The sequence below is a fragment of the Lynx rufus genome, unplaced genomic scaffold, assembly GCF_022079265.1.
Source record: "Lynx rufus isolate CCGP_SWC_20201006 ecotype Redwood Valley unplaced genomic scaffold, mLynRuf1.p SCAF_2, whole genome shotgun sequence".
Classification (NCBI taxonomy): domain Eukaryota; kingdom Metazoa; phylum Chordata; class Mammalia; order Carnivora; family Felidae; genus Lynx; species Lynx rufus.
The window spans coordinates 142,161,303-142,170,463 of NW_025814834.1; positions in this window are offsets into that span (position 1 = coordinate 142,161,303).

Consider the following 9,161-nt stretch of genomic DNA (forward strand, 5'->3'; position numbering starts at 1 on the left):
CCCACTCAATGCTGCATAAAGAACACACCCTTGGAGCTGCCGACCACGGCACAGTTCATGTTGCACTGCGACCAAGAACTTTGAAGAGAATGGAATATATGGAAACACAAATGAGTATTTTGGAGCACGGAGACTCTTGGGCTCAACAATAGCTCTTTATCCGACCTGTTCTCACAGTTAGCATTCTGGTTTCGACAGCAGCATTAGACGCTGTGGAATGTAACGAACGGTACGACCCATTCCAAGTTTTTAAAATTTCTGTTTAACACTATGACATCCTTTGCACATATCATGTTCTAGAATGTATATTCTACACCCAAGATGAAACCAGGTTGTCTCATCAAAAACGAATGAACAAATGCCTTAAAACAAAAACAAAAAACTCCTGGGTAGACTTTTGGAAGGCTTTTGAGAAGCTGACTTCAAATCACACAGGAGAGTAAAATGGAAATTGGGTGGACTTGTCTAACCTGTGTCTCTGCTTTTGTGATATATGGTGTTTAGGGTCTTCTGCTTCTTTTCTGAGTTCTCTTGGAGGTTCAAAACAATTGGCAAACGTTTATGTGAATGTGTGAAATGCAGAAGACTTCTTTTTGGGGCACATTCCTAAAGAACCTTAGGGGTAGCACTTTAACTGACTTCCGTGCTGTTGATTAAGCACTTGACAATTAACTATATTTTTATAAGACTACTATACAAACCACATAGAGTTTATGATTTAAGGTACTTCGAGCTTTTATGGCCAATATTGTGTATATTTATATATATTTTAAGAGGTTTTATACATGGGGATTATCTATTTATAGAAGTAATATTGTTCTGTTTGTATATATTGAGATAATTTATTTAATATACTTTTATATAAATAAAGGTGACTGGGAATTGTGGCTATCGTCTTGATTATATCTTCCACGTATTGTTTACGATTTGGCCATTGTACGAGTTGGCACTGCTGTGGTAACAAATGACCCCCAAATTCTCAGTGGCTCACAACAGCATTACCTTGAATTCTCGCGTACATTAGTTTGGTGGCTGCAAGTTGACCACAGCTCTTCTTAATTAGGTTCTCATTCTAGAACCCACACTGAAGGTGAAGGCTCTGTTTGGGTCAGGGCAGAGGGAAAAGCAAAAAATTAGGAGGAAGAGTAGTCACATCTTCAAGCTTTAAGCCCACCTCTTAAAACTTCTCTCTCTCTCCCTCTGCTCCCTCCCTACTTGTGCATGTGCTTTCTCTCTCTCTCAATAAAATTAAAATTAAAATCAGAAATTGTTAAAAAAAGAAAAACACAAAACTTCTGCTCCCGTGCAACTGCCCCAGGCAAGATACCTGACCACGCCTGACAATATTCTGCCTGCAAGGAGGCACCGCCCGTCGCATGGCAATGGCAGGGACACATGGCATTACAGGGAAGACAGAAAATGATACAACTGACTGCAGATTTAGAAGATGTGATTTCTTCCCATGGGCATCAGTTTGAGTTGGAGATGAAAGTTGGAGAGGAGAAAGGAAAAATTCTTTGGATTATTGTCTTCAAAGAAAATTGGACAAAAGGACAATGTAAGATAGAGAAGTGGAGTGTCTAGAGTTCATTAAAAGCAAACTAAATTGAGGGATACCTGGGTGGCTCAGTCGTTTGAGCGTCATGACCTTTGGTTTAGGTCATGATCCCACAGTTCTGAGTTCAAGCCCTGCATCGGACTCTCTGCTATCGCTTGGAACCTGCTTTGGATCCTGTGTCTCCCTCTCTCTCTCTCTCTGCCCCTCCCCCACTTGTACTCCCCCTCTCTGTTTCTCTCTCAAAAATAAACAAACATTTAAAAATAACAAAAACTAAATGGAGAGGTCTTGCGGGCGGGACTGGGTCTGGCTCACATTTACTTCCCCTTTATGGTGGCGGGGCCAGCAGGTTCTTAGTCATGGCTCGGTCCAACTGACAGCATTAGCTCCCTCTAGAGAAGAGAAATGGAAATATTCAAATACAAATAAAACGCAGCAGAAGTCTTGATCTCACGAATGTGTTGGAAGAGGATTCTAACTCGAAATGGAAGTGACGTTCCCAGCACGTAGCTGGGCCTCAACCGTGTTTGCTTCCCACTGTGAAAGGCTGGGCCGGTGCAGTCAGTGTAGTTAAAGCCTCCAGATGGCACACCCACCCGGAAGCGGCCCCGCCAAGGAGACCCGAGCGGACATTAAAATAAGCAAAGAGGGGCGCCTGGGTGGCTCAGTCGGTTAAGCGTCAGACTTCAGCTCAGGTCACGATCTCACGGTCCGTGAGTTCCAGCCCCGCGTCGGGCTCTGTGCTGACAGCTCAGAGCCTGGAGCCTGCTTCCGGTTCTGTGTCTCCCTCTCTCTCTGCCCCTCCCCTGTCGTGCTCTGTCTCTCTCTGTCTCAAAAATAAATAAAAACATTAAAAAAAAAAAAAAGCAAAGAATCCGTTCACTGTCCAGCTGTTCATAAATTTTAAGTTCATCTGTTCCTCTGCTCCAAAGAACTCCAAGCATTATCAGTAAAACTCTAAACATGAAATGTGTGATAGAACATCACAGTCTGTGGAAGAATGGGCAAAAACCCCTTTGCTTCCCCTACCAGTGGTAGCCTGAAAGGCGAATACATGGTCGAAACTTTGGAGACGTCAAGGAGAACATGTTGGTTTATTGGGCTAGTTTTGTTGGCGCGCTTGCCTTGGACAATCCGTACGGATGCGGGAGAGGCTGAATCGTACCCTGTTGCAGCGTGCCAGAGAACGGACGGGGTGCGTGTGCGTGTGCAGCAGTGTCAACAACAGAGAGCTTGGCAGGGGCGCATGTCCTGAGGTAGGTGTGCTTGGGCCATTACCTGGAAGTCCTGCTCACGCGGGGCTGGCCGGGACAAAGAGCTTAGTGCACTAGACGTGGGTGGGAGGGGCGGGGGGGGGGGTGGGGGCGGGGTGGGAGAACACGTCCCAGAGAGGGCATCCAAAGGAGCGTTTCCATCAAGCTGCTTGTTCCCTGCCAGGCATAATCGCAGCGTTACGTGACCGCGCGGCCTCCTAATCTAAGGAATTTGAATGGTCCCATTAAAAGAGAGCACAGGCCGAGTGAAAGCAGGTCGGGGTACTAATGAGGTGGCTGGCTGTTCACAGGGAAGGAATTCATTACACATCCCGACGAGGCCACGTTCGGGAGGCTTCATACCACACATTGTCGCCGCGCCTCAGGTTTCCCCACCTGTCCTTATGGCTGAGACTAAACAGCTGCCTCTAAAATCAACACAGCAGTTAGCGCTGGGAGCAGAAAAAGCCTAGAGTCCTGCCTGGCGGGCATCCAGAGACTACTGCCCTCCAGCGGGCCAGAGTATATTATCCCGGCTCTTAAAGTATCATAAAGCTGATTGTTACTAAAGTCAACTTCCAAGCTTTGAAAAGGGATTTCTATGACCTTAAATTATGATCTTAAAATACTGATGAAGTTTGACTTGTGAAATCCAAAGACATTTTACCCTAGTTACAACTGATGGCTTATAATCCAAATATCCATCTCTTCTATAAATGAACAATGATCTCTGTCCATCAAATAGGAAATAAACTCATTCCCAAACGCAATTTTTACCTGTTCTAGGACATGTGTATTTAGCGTGTTATTTCTTCTCCAAGGGTTGCCTGAGGTTCATCGCTGTTGCAATGTGACTTTCATTCAGAAGCTTATAGTGGAGGATTGCTCTTCATTTTCTTAACACTTGACTTAATTTTCATTTAGGCTCTCTTTGCACCAGCTGGCAGAAACCATCCCGAGTAATGTGGCGGTTCCCTGGGACGTCCACTTTTTCCCTGGACTTGTGTCCACTGCCCCTCTTCCTGCCTTGGGTCCCTCTACTTCCCGTGTCTAGTCTCTCCCTCCTGCTCAAGGAAATCTTTTCTAGGCGGGCGTGGTGGGCTGGAGGTGGCAGGAGCCTCGCTTGTACTCACGGCCATGTCCTCTTTCAATCTGCTGTCTGTGCACTAGTCCTGTCTGTCCAGACTGTCCAGAACCAGAGGAAACTCCACTCTTCTCTGCTTTCGCCTCCTGTTATCTCTCCCGAACAAGGAGCACAGGACTGCGGACTGACTGAACAGGGAGAAGGGTCAAGGGTATTTCAGAGCACATCATCCCACTGTCCCAACTAAAAAAAAAAAGCATTTGAAAATCACTTAGAGTAAGGGGTCAGTGACTCATCACAATATTTTACCTAGAGTCATACTTTGAAGAAGAATGAGAGAGTGATGGTGGGATTTCACTCATCAGCTGTTGTGGAGACAGAAGAAGAGTTTTCTCTGTCCTAAATCAGAGCACACGCAGGTCTGCCACTCTGTAGGACAGATCCCTGGCCCTGCCGGCATCCGCCCATGATACGGCTTATACTTTGGGGCACCTGGGTGGCTCAGTCGGTTAAGCATCGGACTCTTGATTTCAACTCACGTCATGATCTCACGGGTTTGTGGGGTCGAACCCCATGTCGGGCCGTGTGCTGACAGTGCAGAGCCTGCTTGGGATTCTCTCTCTCTCTCAATAAATAAATAAACATTTAAAAAAATACTGCTTACACTTTGCTCCATGTCTGGGTTCCCACTTGTTCACATTTTTAATATCCTCCCCTGACCAACATCTAAACCACACTGTTTCCTTTTAAAGGGAAGCTGTCTGTGTGTTGGCAAAGATTAAATCTTGTGTGCATATCTGATTCCCTGAAAGAAATTGTATTCAGTTTCCTGGATACTTCCAAACCATTGCTGTGTTCCTGTGTTAGCTTAATCCAATGGTTCTGCAAGTGTGAGGATCCCCAAACTAGCGGCATTACCATCACCCCAGAGCTTGTTAGAAAAGCAAATTTATAACCCTGACCTCAGACTTACAGAACTGGAAATCTGTGCAGGTTTTTTTCACAGTTTTATTGAGAAATGATTGGTATACATCACTGTATACGTTTAAGGTATACAGCATGATGGTTTGATTTTCACATATTGCGAAATGATGATCACAACAGGTTTAGTTAACATCCATCATCTCACACAGATAGGATAAAAAGAAAAAAAAATTCGCCTTGTGCTGCCAACTCTTAGGACCGACTCCCGTAACAGCTTTCCTGTGCGTCTCACAGCCGCACCGGCTAGTCGTCTATTGTACTTTCCAGCCCGCCCTAGTGCAGCTTTATCTTCTAACTGGACCTTTGTGCTTTCGACCACCTCCCTCCAATTCCCCTTTCTGGCCAACAACCCTCACTCTGGTAACTGCAAGTCTGATCTCTTTCTGTGATACTGGTGGTGGTGTTCTTGTTAGACTCCACCTCTGAGTGAGATCATACAGTATCTGTGTTTCTCTGACTTATTCCATTGAACATAATGCCTTCAAGGTACATCCATGTTGTTGCAAACGGTAGAACTGTCTTAGCTGTCTTTTTTATGGCTGGAGAGTATTTCATGGCACAACAACTTCTTTATCCACGCATCCATCGATGGACACTTAGGTTGTTTCCATGTCTTGGCTGTTGCGAATAATACTGCTATGAATGAGGCAGTACAGGCATCTTTTCGAGTTAGTGTTTTTATTTCCTTTAGATATATTCCCAGAAGTGGAATCGCTGGATTGTATGGTATTTCTATTTTTAATTTTTAGAGAATCCTCCATACTGTTTCCACAGTGGCTGCACCAATTACATTCCCACCAACAGTGCACAGGGGCTCCCTTTCACCAACATCCTCACCAGCTTTGGTTATCTCCTGTCTTTTTGACCATGGCCATTCTGACAGCTGTGAGGTGATATCTCGTCATGGTTTTGATTTGCATTTCCCTAATGACCGGCGATGTTGAGCATCTTCTCATGTACCTGTTGACCATTTGTATGTCTTCTTTGGGAAAATGTCTATTCAGGTCCTTTGCTCATTTTTTACTTTTAGTTTTTGGTTTTTGATGTTACATTATATGAGTACTGTATGTATTTTGGATATTAATTCCTCGTCAGATATATAGTTTGCAAATATTTTTTCCCATTCCATAGGTTGTCTTTTCATTTTGTTGATGACTTCCTTTGCTGTGGAGAAACTTTATATTTTGATGTAGTCCTACATGTTTATTTTTTATTCTGTTGCTTGTGCTTTAGGTGTCATTTCCAAAAATTCATTACGAAGGAGCTTCGTTCCTATGTTTTCTTCTAGGAGTTTCATGATTTCAAATCTTACATTTAAGTTTGTAATCCACTCTGAGTTAATTTTTGTGAGTGGGATAAGAACAGGAGTCAGCAATCTGTGTTGTAACAAGAAACTCTCCAAGTTATTCTAATGCCCAATCAAGTTTGAGAACCACTGGCTTAATCTATTATTTACTGCAGTAAGAGTAGCTATAGACCCAAACGGGGCATTCCTAGCCCTTGCAAAGGTCAGAATGCAGCCTGCTGTAGAGCCACAATCAAATTAACACATACAGCATGATAAGATTCTCCAACTATAGACTATACTGCCTTGGAGAACATTTGTCATGTAGGAATCTCTTAGGATTTTTCCTGTTGCAAGGAACAGAAACTCTTTCAAGAGAAGTTAAATGAAATTGGGAAGCCTGTTTTCTCTTTCGTCAAGTGCACTAATTGACCTAAAGCTCTTCAGCTCCTTTTAGCCTAAATTACATTATAACACGTTATTAGACCATCAATAATTAACAACTAAGAATAACACTCTTCCTCTGGGGAAATGAAAATACAAAAAAAAAAAAAAAACCAAGAATTTTGAAACCGAAAAACTGCAATTCATCTTGAACACGCAAAATTAAATAAACTTTTAAATAGGGTTCTAAAACAATGCTTTAAGGAAAAGGTTCCTGACCTAAAATTCTTTCTCCAACTTGATTTTCAAACACCACCAAAAGACGATGCTTCATCTGCAAAATTACTTTTGTTCTCCGAGCACGTATCAAGCCAGAGAATGAGAACCGGAACATTCGGAACAATCGGAAATGCTTTTCCGAGCTGCAGACGGAAGAGTGGTTGATAACTAAGATCGTGGCGCCATCTACAGGTCCTGAGGAGGATCGACAGCATGACCAGACTGCTTGTAGACTGGGTTAGAAAAAGAAGGGAGTCGTGGTAAAACCAAACACCTGTAAGTGCAGGAGTGGCCAGAGTCGTGGAACCACAGTACCTTCTCCAAGCTGCTGCAACTCTACCTGTGATGGTCTCTGCGGTCCAGAGCTAGAGCTCTACCCCAGATCCTGCTACCTCAAGTGCGGTCGGGGGGACAGCGGCTTGAGCATGCTTTGAGATCTAGTGAGAGATGGAAATTCTCAAGCCCCACTCCAGACCTACTCGATCAGAATCTTCAGTTTCCAGGTGATGTGTACCCTCACCGAGGTCTGAGAAGCTCTGTTCTGTGTGCTTTCCCAACGACTGAGGCCACTATTCCCGATTTCACAAAAGCAGGTTAGGGGACATAGGGTGGAGAAGGAAAACACACCTCACCAACGGATAGAACTGCACAGACTTGATGAGAGGATGCCGTTCATTAGCATTAAATATCAGCAAGTTATGAACCCATGCCAAGAGTAAAAGCAGAGCCATGATATTACAAATATTACATTTTCCAAAGACGCACTCTGTTATTTTCCAAAGACAGTACTTTGAGGACCTCTGCCTCATCCGCAGCTGTCTAAAGACCGAAAGCTTTCCTGCCTCAATTCCACTGATTCATGTGCCTTGTGTCTACCGAGCTCCCCCTTCAAGGTAGTTCATAATGTCTCCTGGATGTCAGCCAGAAGCTTTCCTCCCCTGGATTCCCAGAACACTCTCCCTACTACCCCTCTACACCCTTACGCTCCTTCTCAGGACCCTTACTGTTGTACAAAATAATTCTTTACTTGCCTTGGCTCCTTTTTTCAATCATAATTGCCTTGAAAAAAAAGAGCCATGATTATGCATTTGAATTCATTAATTTATTCTAGTTCTAAGCACCTACTATGTGCCAGGCATTATGCATTTGATTAAAATACAACGGGCACAATCCCAGCACTTATAGAGCTCATATATTTGTAGAGTAAAATGTCAAATAATGATAACAGAATAATAGGTAATCGATAACAATATGTGGGTCAAGAATAGGGTGTTTGGGGGCCATCTAACTTAGACTTGGAAGAACTACTTAAAAATCTCAGCTAAAGGGACACCTGGGTGGCTCAGTCGGTTAAGTTTCTGACTCTTGGTTTCAGCTCAGGTCATGATCTCACAGTTAGTGATTTTGAGTCTGGCATCGGGCTCTGTGCTCACAGCACAGAGCCTGCTTGGGATTCTTGCTCTCCCTTTCTCTATGCCCCTCGTCCCCGCTCACACACTCTCTCTCCCCCTCAAAATATAAATATAATATAAATAAGTAAGTAAAATCTCCAGGAAAGGATACAGAGTTAATCAGGCAAAGGGGGAAAGGGAGACGGGAGAGTAGCTGAAGTCCTCCAGGAAGGGGGAATGCTTGCATCATTAAAACCGTATCTTGGGCATCAGATAATACCAAAAATAAAGTGTGTTTGACAAAGAGATCTGAAGAAACTCAGACACTAGGACTTGCCAGATATGGCAGGGGAGTATCTGGAGCGGGACGGGTGTTGGGGCGGGGGGATAGGAGAAAAAGTCTCGACAGCAAACTGGATATTAAGAAAACAAATATAAGAGGCTGATGAATATACAAAAATTTTAAGGGATAATGATCTTCAGCTTAAATTCAGCATTCCAGCCGAACATCCCACCAGTATAACAGAATAAAGATATTTTCTGACATGAAAGACTTCAAAGAATTTTCCTCCCATGCACCCTGTCCCAGAAAGCCATAGCAGGACATGTTCCACTCTAAAGGAGTAAACCCAAAGTAGAGGAGGACATGGGATTCAATGCAGGAGAGCCCAGTGTCAGGCTAGCAGCTCAGCCGGTCTCCAGAACCAGAGGGAAGGATAAACCAGAAGACCCCAGGAAGAACACCTCAGGAAAGTAATAAAACATTGATATGGTGGCACAGCGGGAAGTAATTAAAGATTATCTGTTATGATAATTACGGCAGATAGAGCAAGGTTAAAAAAAAAAAAAAAGAAGGCTATGGGACACTAGAGAGAAAAGACAGTAAGAAACAAACACAGCTCTCTGCTTGGCTCTGCAATGAACTATATTATACATTCATCAG